The 21,296-nt window shown below is 41.2% G+C and overlaps 1 long non-coding RNA gene across 1 annotated transcript; it reads right to left on the bottom strand.

The window, feature by feature from the left end:
* Nucleotides 1-2,405: 2,405 nt before the first annotated feature.
* Gm34912 lies at nucleotides 2,406-17,641 on the bottom strand. Its single transcript, XR_389314.2, has 4 exons — nucleotides 17,319-17,641; nucleotides 5,274-5,417; nucleotides 3,631-3,757; nucleotides 2,406-2,634 (listed from the first exon to the last, which is right to left on the bottom strand). It is a non-coding gene; the product is annotated as a predicted gene, 34912 (long non-coding RNA).
* Nucleotides 17,642-21,296: the final 3,655 nt, after the last annotated feature.

Here is a 21,296-nt window from a genome sequence, read left to right as displayed (position 1 = left end):
AAAGTGGACACATTCCCAATTGTCTCAGTTTGATTTCTTGATGCATTTTACCTTGAAAAAAAAGGTGGGGAAAGGGTTTGTTTTAGCTTACAATTTCAGATTACAACACCATGATTGAAAAGAAGTCAAGTCAGGAACAACTTGAAGCAGCTGGTCACATCCACAATCAAGAGCAGCGCACACAGCTGGGCACTTGAGAGGCAGAGACAGGCTGATTTCTGAGTTTGAGGCCAGCCTGGTCTACAGAGTGAGTTCCAGGACAGCCAGGGCTATACAGAGAAACCCTGTTTCAAAAACCAAAAGAGAGAGAGAGAGAGAGAGAGAGAGAGAGAGAGAGAGCGCAGAGAGAGAGCAGAGATAGAATGAATGCATGCATTCTTGTGTTCAGCTTGCTTTCTCCCTCTTACATAGCTTAGAATCTCCTCCCTAAAGGGTGGTCGCACCCACGGTGGGTGGGCCTTCCCATGTCTATTAGTGTAATTAAGATAATCAGTCATAGACTTGTTCATAACCAAGTCTAATCTAAAAAAATTCTTCACTGAGAGAGAGCCTCTTTTCTCAGATGATGGTAGATTGTGCCATATTAGCAGTGAAAACTACCAATCAAGCTTAAATTGGGTCGAAGACAGTGGGTGGGGATACTCCAGTGCAGTGTGGAGATGGAGCATCTCTCCTGGTGCTCTAGTGCTGGGCTGATGGTCAGGGGCTAGGTGCTGCTCAAAGATCTTCACTTAGCATAGGTCCATAAGTAAAGCAAACGAAGCAACCTCAGATTTCTCAGAACCAAAGTTGTTCTGGCTTCAGCTGAAAGAAAGGAATACTTGGAATATGACTTGATGCAGTCTGTCCATCCTACAGATGCTTGACTTGTCAGAGACAGGGAGTCAGCACACTGTTGCCTCTACCTAACTCCGTATCCTGTCCTTGCTTTCCAAGTGACAGTCATCTGCTGCTCCAGGTACCAGTCAATATAAGATGCTCCCTGATGACCTGTTCAGATCATCTAAGCCACCTTTTTTTCATGGATCCCTACAGCTTTTCCTGTATCATTTTAATTTGCAGAACTCTTCTCCATTCCTCTGTTTTCCAACCACCAGATCAACATACTCTGCTATCTACTGCTCTCTCATATGCTTAAATTGGTTCACAGTAAGCCTTCTAAATGTAGTTCTATGTGACTCCACCTGTATGTTTTGGCATCCACAATTTTCCAGCACAGGGACACAAAATAGTTTTTCAAACGGGACACTGTAGATAGGAAAATATACAAAGTTATAGCAATTCCTAGTATCTGTAGGCCCTGGCCACTTACAAACAAATGCTTTACTTCCTCTACAGTATATTCTTTTGAAACTTCTTTTGATAAAGATATGTTAATATTTGCATTCCTAATATAATAACCCTTTGGAATTTCCGATGTTTCTTAGATTAAAATCAAGACAATTATGCTCTCCTTTATGGAATTATCTATATATCGAATGTTTATCTTTTCTTCCATCTCTGCTCCATCCTTCCCTTGTCTGTCGATATCTCTCCTCTGTTACCATCTTAGAGGGTCTTTCTGTTGTGTTTAATTTTCCTCTTGTCGCTTAGCTGATATCTTATCATTTTAGCCATAAACAACACTTAAATTGAGTACCCAGGACGGTCAACAGAAAGTTGGTACTCAAGACAGGACTTGGCCTGGGTGGTCCAGCCCTGCTCTACTGGTCTCTCATCCCCCTGCAACCACAGGGCTAACCAAGGTGTGTTCTTCTCATGATGAGAGCAGAGCAAATCAAGCCCAAGTGACTAAATCTCAGTAAGCATTTGGTCACATGGCATCTGTTAATATAACATTAACCAAGTCAATTCACACAGAAAAACTCACCTAGGCACCAGGGAACACTTCAAATTATCATGGCAGATGATGTGGTTCTGAAGAAAGATGAGTGAGTCCACTCTAACCAGCTGTGCCCCTATTTTAGTTATCAGTATTTCCAGTCCCGTTATCAATTCTCCGAGTCTCCTCAATATGTTTTATTTTCTTCTAAAACCAAGAATGAGAAGGATCCTGCTTGAGCCAACAAGTGTGGTGATAAAGTAATATCCCAGTGCTCTGACACAAAGCCTTGCCTAGTAATATTCAAGGCATGTGATAAAAGTCTACTTATCAACTTCTGATTTATAAATAGAGTGATTTGTCCCCCGACACTGCTGTGTAACTTCACTCAATTTTCAGGAAAGATCTTGCTTCACTCCTAAACAAGAGAAATAATTATCACCATTTTTAAAGCCTTGGTTGTACATTTTGCTTTCTCATATTAATCATTTTCTATGAATGGGAAGATTGTAAATGGTCAGCATATATAATAACAATCAGATACACAAGAACTAGAGTATCACGTCTACAATGTTTCTTTATTAAATGCAGAATTACAATACAAATGGCAATAGAAGTCAGCCAAAATGACACAAAATCCCTTTTGCAAGATGAGTGATACCAGTGATAACTACGCCATGTATCACGTATCCACGTGTGCATCTAGATACTAATGGTGTTGAGTTCCAATGAGACCAAAAGGCTTCTCGCTTTTCAGGTTCAGCTCTCGTTCTGCTATTAGGATTCTGGATCGCCCACAGGGAAACTCATATCTGCTTTAAAATTGGAAAAGCCCAGAGTGTTAGCCTCTTCCACGTCTAGTAAACAGACACAGACTTATAATATAGCCTGTTGTCCCAAGCAAAAGTAATGAAAGGGTTGAAACAGACAACCTGTGTGGGTCAGGCCCTCTTCTAGGATGCTTGCTGCTTCTTACATCTATTGTATCAAGCACAAGAGCAACACTGTTCCTCTTCCTTCCTCTTCTCCCCAGCTTCTACCCACACTAGATATATTAAAATCCATCTCCTAAACATGACTTGACCATTTTTTTCTGTCTATCCACTGCCATAGTTTTAGTTCAGATTTCCTGGGGAAGGAATGATTTTCTATTTTATTTGGTTAGTTTGTATAAAATATCACTTGGCTCTAATCATTTTACAGACTGAGTGATCTGATTGAAAAGTAAATCTAAAGCTGGCCATGGTGAAGTGTGATTATAATTCCGACTACCCAAGAAGCAGAGGTAAAGCAAGCTCAAGCTCATGTATGGTTAAGTAAGATCAAGGTCAACATAGACAAATTGGTGGCATCCTGGTTGGAAATAAAATTTAAGGAGGGGGAGCAGGTTGTGGTAGTTGTGACCTATAATTACAGAAAGAAGATGAACCCCAGAAGATTGGGGGTTCAGGATCTTCGTCTGCTGTGTAGTGAGTTGCTGACAATGCTGAGCTATATCACAAAACACCCCACAACAGGCTCCAAAAATGCAGAGAAGGACAGGAATACAGTGCAGATGTAGCACACTCTTTGGTTTGTTTTTTTTTTTTTTTTAGCATGTGAAAGTCCCTGGGGGTTCAATCCATTCCAACACAAACACACACACACATACACACACACACACACACACACACACACACACACACACACACACACACACACACACCTAGTTTTCTTCTCTCTGGATGAAATTTTATACTTTTAATTTGTTTTGTTGCTACAACAGAATATATGAAACAAGTAATTTTTTTTAAAAAATTGTATTGAACCTGACTTAGCTCTTCAGTGTTGGGGACTGCCATCTGTGCAACTCTTGGTAGGCATCTCCTGGGGGAAGGTCAGGCGGGCACACTACGAAAGGAAAACAGGATGCCAGACTTTCATGGTAGCTGACTCCTGCGAGAGAAGAAAGCATTGATCCATTCATGAGAGTGCCGTCCCCATGCCCAAACCTCCTCTACCTAGACTCAGCTCTGAATATTTCCTCATTAAAGAACTAAGCCTCAACATTACTTTTGGCATAGGCAAATGAGGAGCAAACCACAAGACCTTGCCCTTGTTCACAGGCTGCATTTCAAAATCCTCCATCTAGACCTTAGGTTCATTTGTCAGGGTGACTGATGGTTGAGAAACAGAACAATTTATTAAAGAAACTTACAAAGTCCTTAATACCTTAAGCAGTCTCCCACATCTGCCAAGAGCTCACTTTTACAAGTGGTCCACTCTGATAAAAAGGAAAGGGGCTACTCATTAGACTTTCTCCCTTAAAGGCATTGATTGACAGAGAAATCTGTGGAGTTCCCTGGAGCCTCCCAGAGGTCTAATACTCAAATGTCCCTCCCATCTGTGAATAAGCATTCTTCACCATTAAGCAAAGGGGCAACAATAAAAATATCATTATCTTTGCATCATAGGAAAAGAAATTAAGGTTGGTTAAGTGACTTCCCAAAGAGAGGAGAGCTCGATGGGGAGACAGCAACATTTGCATCCTGCCTTGCCTTTTGTGTGTCCTTTGCCAGAGACTACAAAATCCATTCAGTCAATTGTATGTGCTCTCTAGCCTCCTTCCCTTCTACACTGCCCCAGATAGTATCGGAAGACAAAGCCTATAAGAGAGTTATATTTAGACATTACAGAATCAGTAGTACTTGAAGTTAAGGACTATTGGAGGCATTTCAGAAAAGAATCAAAAATAAATTTTTTTTTCAATTCACCAAATGCCTACTGTAGCTATAGATGGAGAAGTCTGTGATCTGAATGGTCATGGATTACAGTCCAGCAGAGAAGATAGGCATGTACATAAATGAGCCTAGTAAAATATTGTGAAATGTTAAGTGGCATTGGGAACAAATATATGACCCATGTGTCTGTCTTGTGTGGAATGAGAGTACTTTAAAAATCAGACCAGTAAGGCTTAGACATTCTGCAACACTCTATGGTAAGATGCATTTATCCAATAGGCTAAGTCTTAGATAAGCTGTGATGTTCTGAAAACCAGTGACTTATGGCCTCCATTATAGTCCAGCAAGATATATTGGTAATTTCAGGAAAACTTAGTAGATGTGCATCTTTGAATAAGGAGTACCTCTGAAACATTGGGCTTCTCGTTTATTAATCATGGTGGTGCTAATAAATAGCCCTTAGAGTTCTTTACAGTTAAACTATAGTAATGGTCACATTTATGGAGTTCTCACAATATGTCAGGCACTTTTGCTGATGCATTCTTACAGTACCTCATTGGAGCCTTGCAAACACTCTTGGCAGCAAATACTATCATTAAGCACACATCACAGATGAAAACTTGCCATACAGTGAACTAAGTAACTTGTCCAAAGTAGCAGGGTGAGCAGGTGACATGAACACAGATGGTCTAAGATGCCCAAATGTCTTTCATTGCTTCTGGTTTACTCACAGTTAATGATGTCTCTAAAGTTTCAGTATAGACTTGCCACGGAGAAAAAAAAAAGTTAGTTTCCAAATATCAAGCCTGTGGAGTGTTCCTCCTCCTCCAGTCCTTTCACTGCAGATCCTGGATTTGTAGCGATGTGCTCTCTACCTGACAGGAGATTCGTGAGCATGAATGAAGGAGATGAAGCAGAAGTAGAAGAAAAACCTTTAGCTAAAGTCTTTGTTTAGGAGAAGATTTTGGATGGAAGCTAAAAATAGCTTTCTGTATGAGATAGCAGGACAAGACTGTCACCAAACAGGACAAAGGAAGCTGAGTCCTCATTAGTCTGAGGGAGCGTGGAAGCCACCCTTTGAGCTGCCTTGCAAGGTAGAAGTATGGGAAGGATCTTATCTTCTAAATTCTTCCAAAGGCAAGTGGAAGAGGAGATCAAGCCAACTGGTATCAACAAAGAACCCTGGAAACTGCTTAGCAAACACCTTGCAAGCAAGTGGGCAAGACGGAGACAACACTAACTGGGCTAAAGGCATTGGTGGCTCTTGAGGAGGACTGAGGTTCCATTTCTAACACCCACAGATGGCTCTGGACTAGCTGTAACTCCAGTTCCTGAGTATCTGTTTCCTCTTCCAGCCTCCAAGGGCACCAGACATTCCCATGGGACATAGATATCCATGCAGGCGAAACAGCCACACACATTAAGTTTTACGGTCCTAAAAAAAGTCAGTGGTCCAATATGGTTCAGCAGTGCCATAGTGATTCAAATTTTCAAGTCTTATCCACTAGGATGGATCCCAGGACCATAATCATGCCTTCTTCATTCACTGTACACTCAGGCCTTAAAATAAGGTAGAGGTCCCAGATCTTTCTCCTACCTCATCAACTCATTTCTTGCCCAGTGAAAATTGAGATCTGCATAGGTAAAAGAGAATCCAGAATAGGTTAGTTCTAAATTCAAACTGAACTAGGATGCCTGTACTGTATAAGCTAACCTCAGTATCCATTATAAGTAATTTTAAGGAGGAGGGAGTCCTTTGAAGTCAATTACATTCATGCACTGGATCCTTCCTGGTACAAATAATCCCTGTGGAGTCTTTCTTGCTTTCATGCAGTGTGAAAATATAGGACAAGAAACAGGCTAATTTGAAATGGGGATATGGAGGAAGATGTTAGATCAACCATGCTTGAAAGAACTGCAAACGCTTACTATGAATGTACACAAATCCATGAGAGAAACTTCAAATTCAGTCCACCTTAACAGAGTAAAAAATAAAAGATGGCATCAGGTGAAAAACTACACAAACTTTTGTTAGCAAGCTGTCAAACATCCTCAGATAAGCATACGAGTGTAGCTTTTACTGGTATTTTTCTCATAAAGGTGTAATAGCAGTTATCTTTTTATATTTCATTAGTGTTATGAGAATTTTCTACAAGGTATTTGGATCACATTCACCCTTTCCCCCCAACAAGACTTCGCAGATCACCCTGCTTCTGCCATGCACTTAGCTTTGTATCTGACAATTTCTTTAAACCCATCAGTTCCAATTTCTACTGTCCATGTATTTGTGGGTGTGCCATCTTCCATTGGAACTTGGTCAATTTATCAAGCCTCCCTCCCCAACCCTATCCCCCCTCTCTCAGTACCTCATGTCCTTCCCCTGTCCATGTTATGATTTGGTCTGGCTTAGGTTTGCACAGGTGTTGTGCATGCTGTCCTAACCATTGTGAGTGCATGTGTGTGCCTTGCTGTCTAGAAGATACTCTTTCCTTGCAGTCAACCATCACCTCTGGCTCTTACACTCTTTCTGCCTCTTCTTCTGCAATGATTCCTGAGCCTTGGGAGGAGGGGATAGCATACATCGCATTTGGGCTGACCATTTTCGTCTCTTATCCTCTGCATCAGTTGTGGTTCTCTGGGTTAATCCTCATCTACTGCATATTAAAGCATCTCCGATAAGTATTGAGAGATACATTGATCCTTCAATTACAGCTTCACCAACTTTCTGTTTTCCAAGGTTTCCATCACTGTCCTGCAACTTGCCATGTAGACCAGGCTGTTCTTGAATACAGAGATCTGGTGCCTGTCTCCTGAGTATGGAATTATTGTCATGTACTACCACACCTGAACCTAAGCTTTTCTTTAATTCCTTTTCACAAGATGAGAGCTTAGCTGGCTGGGATCTTGCCCTGAGGTCACTGCTCCCTTAATCCCATTTAATATCTTTAATCTCTTTAGTCTCCTTGAACACAGATTTTAGCTCCACTCCACATTCTGGTGCCCATTTAACCCTTGAATCATATATTTTGTATTTTTCCTTGCTAATCTTGCTACATTCCATCAAAATGTTCTTCAGAACCACAGGACAGAGTCTATCTATACTAGGCTGTTTTGAGATTTTGTTTGCCAATACCAATAATCTAAATTTCCTCACCTTAGCCTCAGGCAAACTTTTCAGACAAAGGCAAAAAGCATTCAAATCCTTTACCAAAATAGCCCAGGAACTGTCTCTAAGCCACACATTAACATTCTTCCCCTCTGAAACCTCTTGAACCAGACCCTCCACAGTTCAAATTACCCTCAGCACCACTGTCTTGAATATCTCTACTAGAATGGCCCATTAAGCAACACTTAAAGTGTTCCACTGCTTTGCTAACCCAAAGTCCATTCCAAAAAAAAAAAAAAGGTCAGGCCTATTACAGCCAAATCCCCAATATCCCAGTCCCTCATAATAACTTCTGTCTTAGTGTTTCATGGCTGAGAAGAGACACCATGACCAAGGCAACTCTTATAAAGTAAAATTTAAACCTTTTTAATAATTTTAATTTATTGAGAATTTTCAGCATATGGCTAATAGCATTGAAAAGTAGTTATAAAATTACTAAACTATCCCTACATTTATTAGGTGAAGTACTAATTTTGTACATAATGTCATTGTCTTAATTAGGGCTTCATTGATGTGAAGAGACACCATGACCAAGGCAATTCTTATAAAGGACAACTTTTAATTGGGGCTGAGTCACAGGTTCAGAGGTTCAGTCTATTATCATCGTGGTGGAAAACATGGCAGTATCCAGGTAGACATGGTACTGGAAAAGGAGCTGAGAGTTCTGCATCTTGATTCAAAAGTATCAAAAGGAGACTGTATTCCGTACTTAGAGGAACATAAGAGACCTCAAAGCCCACCCCACACAGTGACACACTTCCTCCAACAACTTATTCCAGAAAGACCACACCTTTTAAATTGCCATTCCGTATGGGCCAAGCACATGAATCTATAGGGAGCATACCAGTCTATGGAATTCAAACTGTGGTGTGTGTGTGTGTGTGTGTGTGTGTGTGTGTGTGTGTGTGTGTGTGGTCTTCATATCTATGTAGCCCTGAAGGCCCTCACACTCAAACATCTGCCTGCTTTCCCCCCCCCCAGAGTTCTGAAATTAAAAGCATAAGCCACTATGCCCAATGTTCAAAACAATTATTTTATCAGTCAGCTGTTGATCATATGGATAACTTCATTGGTCACTGAAAAAGGAAACAAGCCCAGGAATCAGACCAGGATAGAAGGGAAGCTGGTGAATGGCTCTCAAGCCAGTGCTCTGGGATACAGGCAATGACTGTAGTCCACATGAGCCTGTGCACCCAAGGAGTTAGACAGATGGGAAGCTGTGACTGGCTCTCAAGCCAGAGCTCTGTGATCCAGGCAATGATTGCAGTCCATGAGCTTGCTCCTGCAAGGAGATCTGATTCTACTTTAGTGAAGCAGGCCAATCATTGTATCTGTCTCTGGATACCTTTCATCCTAAGACCCTGGTCACTGAGACTCTGTCATGCATACTAGTAGAAGTCAGAAAGTTCAGGGGGAGCCTACTACAGCACTTCCCTTCAGTGAGAGGTCACCTGCTATTCTGAATGGATTGCAGATCGTCGCTCCACAAGAAAATTATGAGTTGAGCAGAAACAAGATCTGAGTTTTGAAGCCACTGTAATAACCCTTCTAACCTGAAGCAAAGGCGTGGACAATTGACTTGCATATTGTATCTCCTCTTTATGGATCAAAGCCATTCACTATTATAGGTTCCAATGTTTCATTCAGCTCCCTCTGTCTCCTATACTAAAAATTCTCAGTGAGAAAGCTCATTAACCCTGGTCTCTGCATGAACACATCTCAAGTCAAACCCACAGTTCAGATCTTCATGTAGAGCCAGAGACCATCTCAATGCCCCATTAGCAGAAAAATTTAATTCAAGTGCAAATCTCTGTCTTCCTTCCCCATTAAGCCTTTACTCCTTTGTGTATGATGTAGGTTGATTGCTACAGAGACCATCCTGTAAGGCACTTTCTTTCATGTATATGAGTGTTTTACTTCCATGCATGTGTACTGACTGGTTCTGTGTGTCAACTTGACACAAGCTGGAGTTATCACAGAGAAAAGAGCCTCCCTAGAGGAAATGCCTCCATTAGATCCAACTGTAAGGCATTTTCTCAAATAGTGCTCAAGAGGGGAGCGCCCATTTTGGGTGGTGCCATCCCTGGGCTGGTAGTCTTGGGTTCTATAAGAAAGCAAGCTGAGTAAGCCAGGGGAAGCAAGCCAGTAAATAACATCCCTCCATGGTCTCTGCATCAGCTCCTGCTTCCTGAACTACCTGAGTTCCAGTCCTGACTTCCTTTGGTGATGAACAGCAATGTAGAAGTATAGGCTGAATAAACCCTTTTCTCCCCAACTTGCTTCTTGGCCATGATGTTGGTGCAGGAGTTGAAACCCTGACTGAGACAGCATGTCTGTGTACCACATGTGTGCATATTGGGTGCATCACATACATGCCTGCTGGCCCCAAGCATTAGATTCCCTGTAATTGAAGTTACAGATGGTCACTGCAAGGCTTGCTTAACCTGGTCCATGTTAATGCTAAGACTCAAATTGATCACCATCCTCACAAGGGAAAATACACCAGACTCCTTAGACTCACCCTTCTCTGCTCACACTCATGCCTGTCACAGTGCCTTAGATCACTTCCTGAAGTGGCTGCCATCCTCTGTAAACCTGTCTCCACACAGTTCTGTGACCATCTATCTATTTTTTCAACTTGGTCGGTGTCAGAAAAGGTTTGAAACGTAAGTGCACTGGCAGTAATTATTCATTACCTGAATTAATGAATGTCAAATTTTAGTATCACTGTGTATTAAAAGTAAAAATCTTGGACAGGTAATGACTTAACTCATCTTTGTTTCCATGCCCTTATCTCTAAAATAGTAGTTATACCCACACCACTAAGACATTGTCAAGATTAAGGAATATACCTGAGGATGGAGAAGAAAATGCCATATAATTTTTGTTTTTCTTTTAACTTTTGTACTTTATAAATCTACTATTTTGAGATGGGTATAAAGAAAACTTCCCAGGATCTATTCAATCATGCAAGAAGCCCTTGAAGCATCTTAGTGAACAAGCTTTCAAGACAGAAGGTTGTTAAGTACCAGAGCCATTGATGTCCTTAATTGCACACCTAAGAAGTGGTGGGATCATCGGGGTGCTGGGAGCACCTCTCTGCTCACTCTACCTCTCGATTTCCATAGGAAAGTGCTCACACACACGCAGTGCACCAGGGGTGGAGATGAAGAAAATGACATGAGGTGTTATAACAAAGTCCACTTTTAAATAATTATAACTTCAGTTAATTACACTGACATTTCTCAGCAAGGATTAAGTAAATCAGAAGGGGGTAAAAGCGATAGAGAAAATAAAAAAGCCAAGGCTGGTCTGTGAGAGCATCTCCTTTGTCTTTCCTTGAGGAGTGTAATTAAATTAAGTGGGATTGATTGAGTGTCAAACATCTGTGGGAGTCATTTCCTAACTTCATTAATGCTATTGTGCCTGAAGAAGGCACAGTGGTAATTTCTCTCACAAGGATCTAATGAGAGGCTGGTGATGTGATATGAAAGCCCGACATGAGCTGCTATATGCTGCTATGCTGCTGTCTGTCTGTGTGCGTGTGAGGGATTTACTAGAAATGCTGGCCTGGCAACAACACAGATACATTATCCGCATGGGAGTGGGACGGTGGGCCTCAGAGAGCTGGTGTAATGGAGTCATAAAGCTAAGAGTTTAGACAGCCAGCATAAAGAAATAAAAATGGGCCTGCTAAGGAAGACTAAATGGTCATAAAATAGATCATATATAATGAGGTGCAGCAGATAATGAGGTGCATTTATATGGAAAATACTAAATGAAAATTATGACCATTTCCTCTTTAACCCCATAACCATTGGGGCTTATCTTTGCATCTGGTTTTGCAAGGTAAACTGGGAAGAATGAATTAATTGGGAGGGAAACTACCTATATCGGCTACTTAATTCATTATTATAAGAGTTTCAGATTGTACAGTAGCACCCAGTAGAATACTTGGCACTGGACAAAGCATTATGAGAGATCTATAATTCCTATCCGTTTTATAGAATTATGATAAAAATGTTCGAATACTGTTGCAGTTATGAAGTAATTAAGTGGGGATAAATGTAAAGTTAGTCCTGTGTTATTCATTTTATCATTGCGATTAGAAGTCGCCTGCTCAGAGCTTTATGTCATTCGCTCATTTATCAGCTAATGAGTAGTTACTCTGTACTGGGACTTCTGGCCAACTCAAAGATGCCAAATTACATAAGGTCAGTCACTGCTTGGTTTACATGCAAAGATTCAGATGTGCACGTACACAGAAAACCTGATGCCCACACCCGGTTCCATGGGAAACTTAGCAGGCATCGACTCTGGCAGAAGTCAGAACTGTGAAAAATGAGTAGGCATCAGCTTATTTTGCAATGCCATCCCAGGTAGAAGAGAGGATCGGGCTACAACCCAAACAAGTACCATTTACAAAGACAACCAAGGCCAGTGAAAGGGCTCAGCTGCTAAAGATACTTGTCTCCAAGCCTAACAACTCAAGCTGAGCCCCCAGCACACACAGGTGAAAGGGGAGAGCCAATTCTAGGAAACTCTCTAGCCTCTAAATATACAAGAAAACAAACAAGCAAAATTAGAGAGAGAGAGAGAGAGAGAGAGAGAGAGAGAGAGAGAGAGAGAGAGACAGATAGATACACAAATAGGTAAATAAACAGAGAAAATCAGAAATAAAATGGCAAGAAAATGATGGAAAGACCCAGAAGAGAGGAGTATCCAGTACAGAATGCCACCTGAAAATCCTATGCATATAAACAACAAAAAACTGACTCATCTGACCTTATTTACATATATTCGTGTGTATACATGCATATATATCTTCAATCTCCTGTGCACACATGCATATGTGCACACAGGCACATATAACACTTTCCATATATATCATATATAACAAATATAACTAAAGAAACAAAGGGCCAGTTGTGGTGGCACACACCGGTAGGATTTGCTGGGGGTAGCAGAGGAAGGAGGATCATGAGTGTGAGGACAACCTGTGCGACACATTTTTCCAGAGCAATTAGACAACAAAAGGAGGTCAAAGGGATACAAATTGGAAAGGGAGAATTCAAAATATCACTATTTGCAGATGATATGACAAATCATGCTTAAGTGACCCCAAAAATTCCCCTAGAGAACTCCTAAACCTGATAAACAACTTCTGCAAAGTAGCTGGATATAAAATTAACTCAAACAAATCAGTGGCCTTCCTCTACTCAAAGGATAAACAGGCTGAGAAAGAAATTAGAAAAACAACAGCCTTCATAATAGTCATAAATAATATAAAATACCTTGGTGTGACTCTAACTAAGCAAGTGAAAGATCTGCATGACAAGAACTTCAAGTCTCTGAAGGAAGAAATTGAAGAAGATCTCAGATGACAGAAGATGGAAAGATTTCCCATGCTTATGGATTGGCAGGATTAATATAGGAAAAATGGCCATCTTGTCAAAAGCAATCTACAGATTCAATGCAATCCCCATCAAAATCCCAACTCAATTCTTCATAGAGTTAGAAAGACCAATTCTCAAAATCATTTGGAATAACAAAAAAACCTAGGATAGCAAAAACTATTTTCAACGATAAAAGAACTTCTGGAGGAATCACCATCCCTGATCTCAAACTGTGTTACAGAGCAATAGTTAAAAAACAAAACAAAACAAAACAAAAAAAAAAAAAAAACAAAAACAAAACTGTATGTTATTGGTACAGTGACAGGCAGGTAGATCAATGGAATAGAACTGAAGACCCAAAAATGAACACACACACCTATGGTCACTTGATCTTTGATAAAGGAACTAAAACCATTCAGTGGAAAAAAGCATTTTCAACAAATGGTGCTGTTCAAACTAGCAGTTAGCATGTAGAAGAATGCTAATCGATCCATTCTTATCTCCCTGTACAAAGCTCAAGTCCAAGTGGATCAAGGACCTCCACATAAAGCCAAATACACTGGAACTAATAGAAAAGAAAGTGGGGAAGAGCCTTAAACACATGGGCACAGGGGAAACTTTCCTGAACAGAATTCACTTATGCTCCAAGATCAAGAATTGACAAATGGGACTTCATAAAATTGCAAAGCTTCTATAAGGCAAAGGACACTGTCAATAGGACAGAATGGCAACCAACAGATTGGGAAAAGTTCTTTACCAATGCTACATCTGATAGAGGGCTAATATCCAAGATATACAAAGAACTCAAGAACTTAGACTCCAGAGAACCAAATAACCCTATTAAACACTGGGGTACAGAGCTAAACAAAGAATTCTCAACTGAGGAATACTGAATGGCTGGGAAGCACCTAAAGAAATGTTCAACATCCTTAGTCATCAGGGAAATGCAAATCAAAACAACCCTGAGATTCTACCTCACACCAGTCAGAATGGCTAAGATCAAAAACTCAGGTGACAGCAAAAGATGGCAAGGATGTGGAGAAAAGGGAACACTCCTGCATTGCTGGTGAGATTGCAAGCTGGTACAACCACTATGGAAATCAGTTTGGCAGTTCCTCAGAAAATTGGACATAGTACTACCTGAGGACCCAGCAATACCACTCCTGAGCATATACCCAAAAGATGTTCCAACATGTAACAAGGACACATGCTCCACTATGTTCATAGCAGCCTTATTTATAATAGCCAGAAGCTGGAAAGAACCCAGATGTCCCTCAACCGAGGAATGGATACAGACAATTTGGTACATTTGCACAGTGGAGTACTACTTGGATACTAAAAACAATGAATTTATGAAATTTTTAGGCAAAAGGATGGATCAAGAAAATACCATCCTGAGGTAACCCAGTCACAAAATAACACACATATTCTGCACTCACTGATAAGTGGATATTAGCCCAGACGCTCAGAATAACCAAGATACAATTCACAGACCACATGAAGCTCAAGAAGAAGGAAGACCAAAGTGTGGATACTTTGGTCCTTCTTAGAAGAGGGATCAAAATACCCATGGGAGGAGATACAGAGACAAAGTGTGGAGCAGAGACTGAAGGAAAGGCCATCCGGAGACTGCCCCACCTGGGGATCCATCCCATATACAGTCACCAAACCCAGATACTATTGTGAGTACCAACAAGTGCTTGCTGACAGACGCCTGATATAGCTGTCTCCTGAGAAGCTCTGCCAGTGCCTGACAAATACAGAGGCAGATGCTCTCAGCCAACCATTGGACTGGGCACAGGGTCCCCCAGTGGAGTAGCTAGAGAAAGAACCCAAGGAGCTGAAAGGGTTTGCAGCCCCATAGAAGGAACAACAATATGAACCAACCAGTACCCCCAGAGTTCCCAGGGACTAAACCACCAACCAAGAGTACACATGAGGAGATCCATGTCTTCAGCTGCATATGTAGCAGAGGATGGCCTTGTAGGTCATCAATGGAGGGAGAAGTCCTTTGTCCTGTGAAGGCTCCATGCCCCAGTGTAGAGGAATGTCAGAGCCAGGAAATGGAGTGGAAGGGTTGATTTGTAGGGGTAGGGGGGAAGGGATAGGGAGTTTTCAGAGGGGAAGTCAGAAAAGGAGATAACATTTGAAAATTAAGTAAAGAAAATATCTGATAAAAATGTTTGTTTGTTTTTTTAAAAAAGGCTATCAAATTGAAAATGGGTGTTTGAAGTGGTGTAACTCGGGGTATAGAAGGAAGAAACAGAAGGAAAAATAATGTGATTTTATTACAATTTAAAACATCACCAAAACAGGAATGTCTAAAATGAGGGAACCTTGAGTTCCGAGGTTAGAGGAGCCATGCATCGGCCATGGTGAGTCTCTTCTGGTTAGAGGAGCCATGCATTGGCCATGGTGAGTCTCTTCTGGTTAGAGGAGCCATGCATCGGCCATGGTGAGTTTCTTCTGGTTGTGGTATTAGAAATTGAGACCAACTGATAGAGTTGTGTCTTGTAAGCTCGCCTGTTGAAGCCTTAAGTCCTAACTTCTCTATCCAGTGAAGTCTTCTGTAAGAGACAGTTAAGTTCAACAAGACCATGGGTCAGAACTTAACCCCATAATTACAGAAAGAGGATGTTAGTACCCCTACCTTTCTTTTCCCTCTACCTTCTCTCCTTTGCCTCCCCTCCCTTCTCCTTCTCCTTCTCTCCTCTTCCTAATCTCCTCCTCCTCCCTCCTTTCTGGCTGTCTTTTCATCATTTGAAATCAGAGCAAGAAGTCAGCTGTCTACAGTCCAGGAACAGAGGGCTCATGAGAAAATGGATCATGATAAAGCCTCATTTATGGGTTTCCCAGCCTCTAAAATCAGTGGGGAAATGGACTTCTGCTATCTCAGCCATTTAGTGTATGATATCATAATATGCACCCCTCACTGGTCACTGGGGAGGCTATATAGAGATGCACATGCAGCACTCATTGCTACAAATGCACCATTTTAGCATCAGCTTCCCACCTGAATAATCTCTCATTTAAACTTTAACTTACCCTATTGAGAAAAACCAGACATGTAAAAGACAGTGCGGTTTTAGTGCAATGGCTAAGGTACTATTTCTCACCACATACAATGCACATCTCTCATTAGCTACCAGATCTATGGCAAGGGAACCTCTCCCTGGCAAGGTGAAAATAGGAAATTTCCAATTTCACTGAATCTACCATTATCCCTTGGTGCTAAATCCTATTTAAAAGCTGCTTTATAATGTAACGATATATGGCACACACACAAAAAATGAACAAAGCTACTCTGAAGTTTTAAGGCGTTTCCTTGTATAAGACTTTGATCCACTTAAAATGGGAGGCTTTATTCGTTCAAGGGGATATTATAGCTCAAGAATAACTTATCTGCAAACTATTACCACATAGAATGTGACAGTCTTATTTTATTTTAAAAGCAGCATAAAATGTAGCGACTTTATAATACCTGTTTTGGCAAATAGTGTTTATATTTCTGGAATTTACTATATGTTATACATTGCTATTTAGAAGGTGTGAGACTTACGGACTTGGGAGGAGCTATAATACAGCCAGTCTTGGAGTTAGCCATTTTATTCCACAACTCAGTGGTCTCATCCTGGCATAGCTTCTCAGTAGAATTCACCATCTTGGAAAATGAAAACGTGGTCTACATATTCAGAGTGTCAGGGTTTGGAGGGTAGATGTCAGCACAGGCATCTCTGGCTTGTGGGTAGACTGTGTGGCCATTGTCATTGTCACTGCCCCCTTTATACTACCTTCTAACCACTGAAAAGAGGCTGAAGAGTGTGTTTCCTTAAACCCCTTGCCCATCATTACTCATCTAGAAGCTGTCAGTGGCCCTCTACCAAGCCTTGTAGTCACCCCTTTAGTCTGGCGACTACAGAATAGCGTGCCCTGGGAAGCACTACAGTTATTCCAGATGAGTGTTTCCGTATCTTCTTCAGTAGGGACCCAGGGCCAGTGATTTCCCTCAGGGTTTCCAGAGCTCTTATCAGTTATGAAAACTTCTATTTTCTTAGACCCTAACACCTTTCCTAAATAACATAGTTGAAGTAGTTTATCATTTCCTTACCTGTGGCGAGCCTAGTGGTATAAAAAAGGAAGGAATAAAACAAAACAAAATAAAAAACAAGGAGGCAGAACGAAGATAGGAAGGGAGGCAGGGAAGTGTGGCTTACCTTCCACAGCTTTACCAGAGGCAGGTGAAGCCACCCCACCGCCTTGATTCTGTGGGCATCATCTGCCAGGAGAGTAGTTCCAGTCCTCAGTAGTCTGGAATGTGACAGTATCAAGAGCTGTGACTGAAAGCCCCCTCGGCATCCACAGGCACCAATAAAGCAAATCACTGGAGAAGCCATCACAAGAAATTGTAACTAATTCTCTACATTATAAAATGTGAGCAGGTTGGCAGACAGATAATCAAAGCTGACAGAATAATGGAGCCACTCAGAGGACAGCGGGTGCAGTGGCACATATGTCCAATCCGCAAGGGGCTCGAGGGATGTGGCTAGCGTCGGGAGCTGTTTTCTTTTCCTAAAGTATTTTCTTCTCTAGATAAAACAGAGGTGCTGCAATTCAGAAAGTGGAACAGTGCTGCTTCTCTGAATCAAATACCTAACGCCTGTGTTTTGTCTCTCTGGAAGAAAAAGCAAAATATGTTAGAGACATACGCTAAACAAAGGTGTTAAGCATGAAATACGACGTATTTAAAACTGAACTAAAACAATTCACTCTTGTGATGAATCCGGCTTCTAGAAAGACAAAGTTCATGATTTCTCTGTGCATGCGTATGTATGCAAATGTATACATTTTCCCTAAAGCCTTTAGCCTTTTAAATTATTGAACCCTTTGTAGTAAGCACAATACCTGTTAGTTTCCTAGCAGACTCAGTGGTCTTGGTTGTCAATGGGACTGGATCTGACACCTACGGACAGGCTTCTCTCTGTACACATCGGCAAGTGTGTTTTCTGGAAGGAGTAACAGGAAAGGAAAGCATTCTCGCAGAGTGAGCTATGCCTCCGAAGCCAGCCCAGATGTGCAGAGTTCCAAGGGAAACGATGTTGCTTTTCCACCTGTCCCACTCCCCTCCTTATTGGTCAGCGTGCTTCTACTCTCCTGTTTCTGGCAGGAAGGCAAGGCAGGAGGAAGTACGACTATAAGAGCATACCTTAGAATGGCATAGCTTCTCTAGCCTCTGCTGCCACTGCCATGGACTACTTGAGACCCAACTCTACTTGCTCTTAGGGGTTGGAGGTGAAGTGGTGCAGAATCAGCACTCCGAACGACGCTTCATTCTCCTTTAATACCCTCCACCAGTGCCCCATTAGTCCCAAGAAAGTATCTTTTCTATACAGCAATTCCCGATTTACTGGCATTGTCTCTATCAGTAATCCTTGGTCTCTCAGGCAGTCTTCAATTAGTCCTGCAAGAGATGCCTTTGCAGCTGCGCGACCCCTTTGCATTTTGGTTTTGGTTTTTGTTTTTTGGGAGTTTATTGTTTGTTTTTGGTTTGTTTGTTTGTTTGTTTGTTTGTTTGTTTTTTGACGTTTGTGTAGAAGAAGCTACAAGCCTCTTCATCAGTGTGTGTATCTGCTTCCCAACTACCACGAGCCACAAGGTGAGTAGTTCTGCTCTATCTCCTCTTCCCACCGTGGTGTTTCTGCCTCACTGCAACCCTAAAGGCAACGGAGCTGGACAACCTTAGACTAAAAACATCTGAAACCGTGAGCCAAAATCAAACGTCCCTCCATTTAAATACGTCTCAAGGGTATTCACAGCAACTGAATGCTAAGCCACGTGCTTCCCTTTCCCTTCCTACAGAACTTTATGTACCAGTCTTCTTCTCTATGCTACTATAGGGAAAGGTGGTTTTAAAAGTAAAGAAGTGTCCAGTGTACATTCCTTTACCTTCTCCTTTCAACTTGCTGGTCTAAGCACTAAACCACTTAGAGTAAACGCTAGTCAAATTATCCTCATACTGACAATCCTCCAGGACACCTTTTCCTGAAGTAGGGCCTCTTTAGCTCAGCAGCTTTGCCACTCACTGGTACCCATCCACCTTGCCAATAGTCTCCTGAAATGATGTCTCACACACAGACCTGGTAGCCAGCCAAACTAAATAATCATCCAGTTTCATATACAATGACTTCAGCCCTTACCAGGTATCATGTGACTTTTCCTAGGCAGTCGTGAGCCAGGATTTGCAGGTAGCATAACCAACCGGTACTAGAGTCTCCTCTCTCAAGAATGGTTACCACTTACATACTTCCTGGAAGGGAAATTGTAAATACTGCTACTCAAGGGCTTCCTGAGGCTTGTAAGTATGATTTACTGCCTGGACCTTTTAAATTCTTCTTGGCTCTTTCAGATTTTTTTTAACAAAGAAATGCTTCAACTTGAATCAGGGAGGAAAGTAGCAACCGCTAAATTCCCCTCTGAAAAATAACCAAATAACCAATTAGGTAATTACAAAAAGTTACAGACAAAATCCACTTATCTTAAAAGGAAGGGCATAGCTTTGTGTATTTGCATTCTCTCCAAGAGAAGAATCAAAACAGAAAACGTTATACATTCATATCCCCTAAAACAGGCCACTTACAATCTGTACAATCTGCAAGCAAACCATGTGCCTCTAGGCAAAATCAGATCAAAGGCTCTTTTTGTTTTGCCTTCAAGCTGAAAATGAGTGTCATGCTTTTAAATTATTGAGAAAAAATGTAAATATCAAATACTATGTAACTGCACAAACATTACTCATTTATTGGAGCAATGTCGTGTTCATTCATATATGTAGCTAGTTTTGTGTCCAACGACAAATTTGAGTAGTTGCAATAGAAACTGTACAACACACAATACTTAAAATAATCTGCTGAAGAGACCTTTATAATTACAACCTTTGCCAAGGCTGAGATCATCTCTGGAGTAGGTACAGAGGGGCATTCGAAGACCCCAACCCAAGCAGGGGAAAGGGGGAAAGCAGAAGCTTATGTCAAGAATACTCTGACATCTACAAGATGGCCATTCTCTTTTTAAAATTGGTTGGACATCTGCCAATTATATTTGACCTTTCCCCAAAAGCAAATCTCCCTCTTCCTTTTACTCTTCCACTTATAGGGACGCAGTGCCACGTGAATATCTTTGCTTGCATCAATTTTTAATTAATTTCAAGTTTGACACGATTATCCTTATCTCTCTTTCCCTCCCTCTCTCCTTCTTCCCTCCCTCTCTCCCTCCTTCCCTCCATCCCTTTCTCCTTCCCACCCTCCCTCCCTCCCTTCTTCCTTCCCTCCCTCTCTCCCTTCCTCTATTCCATCCTCCCTCCCTCTCTCCCTTCCTTCCTTCCTCCCTTCCTCCTTCCATTCTACCCTCTGTCTCTTCAAACAAAACAAGCAAAACCTGATTCTCTAGGACTCAGCTCTTGGAATGAAGAAAGCATCAAGCCATATCATTTTGTGCAAGGACATGGTGTTCCTAAATGACAATGTATTCATAGGCTTAATTCTATCCAAATAGAATTTTGGCAACACTGTACAGAAAGAATACACTCTGAGTCTATACTTGAGTGGTAATCTTTTCTATCAATTATAGCACACATATACATGTGTAGACATGAATCCTTCCAAGATGATCAAATGAACAGCAACACAGAATAAAAAAAAATATTGTCATGAAATGTATTTCACACTCCTGGACCCATGTAGATTTTAGCAATAATTTTCTATTCCTTCTTCGTTCTGATTCTCCAAGCCCTGTCTGAGCTGTCAGCAGTGCATACCAATTGTTTACAAAACAGATCTCATTCGCAAGGGAGATAGAAGCCTGATCCAGTATTCTGTGAAGCTGAAAAGAGAAGGTAAAAAATAAAACTGGATGAAACACTGACAGTTGCAGATTTTTATTTGAAGTAGTAAAATTTAAAGGATAAATAAGATGTCAGCAGAATGTACGATTTCCTTTTTGGCCATAGGCTTCTATTCAGAAATAATGTCACAACATTCTTTGAATATGAAACACATTTTTAGTAAGATCCTTGAGATGAAACAAAATTGATAAATAATGGATTATATAACTTCAGCATCTATTGTAATTTCCTTTTGTCTCCTACACTCTCCTGATTTCTGCTGCCCCATTTACATCTCTTAAAATTGGGCTGGCCA

The sequence above is a fragment of the Mus musculus genome, chromosome 5 (genome assembly GCF_000001635.26).
Source record: "Mus musculus strain C57BL/6J chromosome 5, GRCm38.p6 C57BL/6J".
NCBI lineage: Eukaryota > Metazoa > Chordata > Mammalia > Rodentia > Muridae > Mus > Mus musculus.
This window is presented reverse-complemented; position numbering and strand designations above follow the sequence as displayed.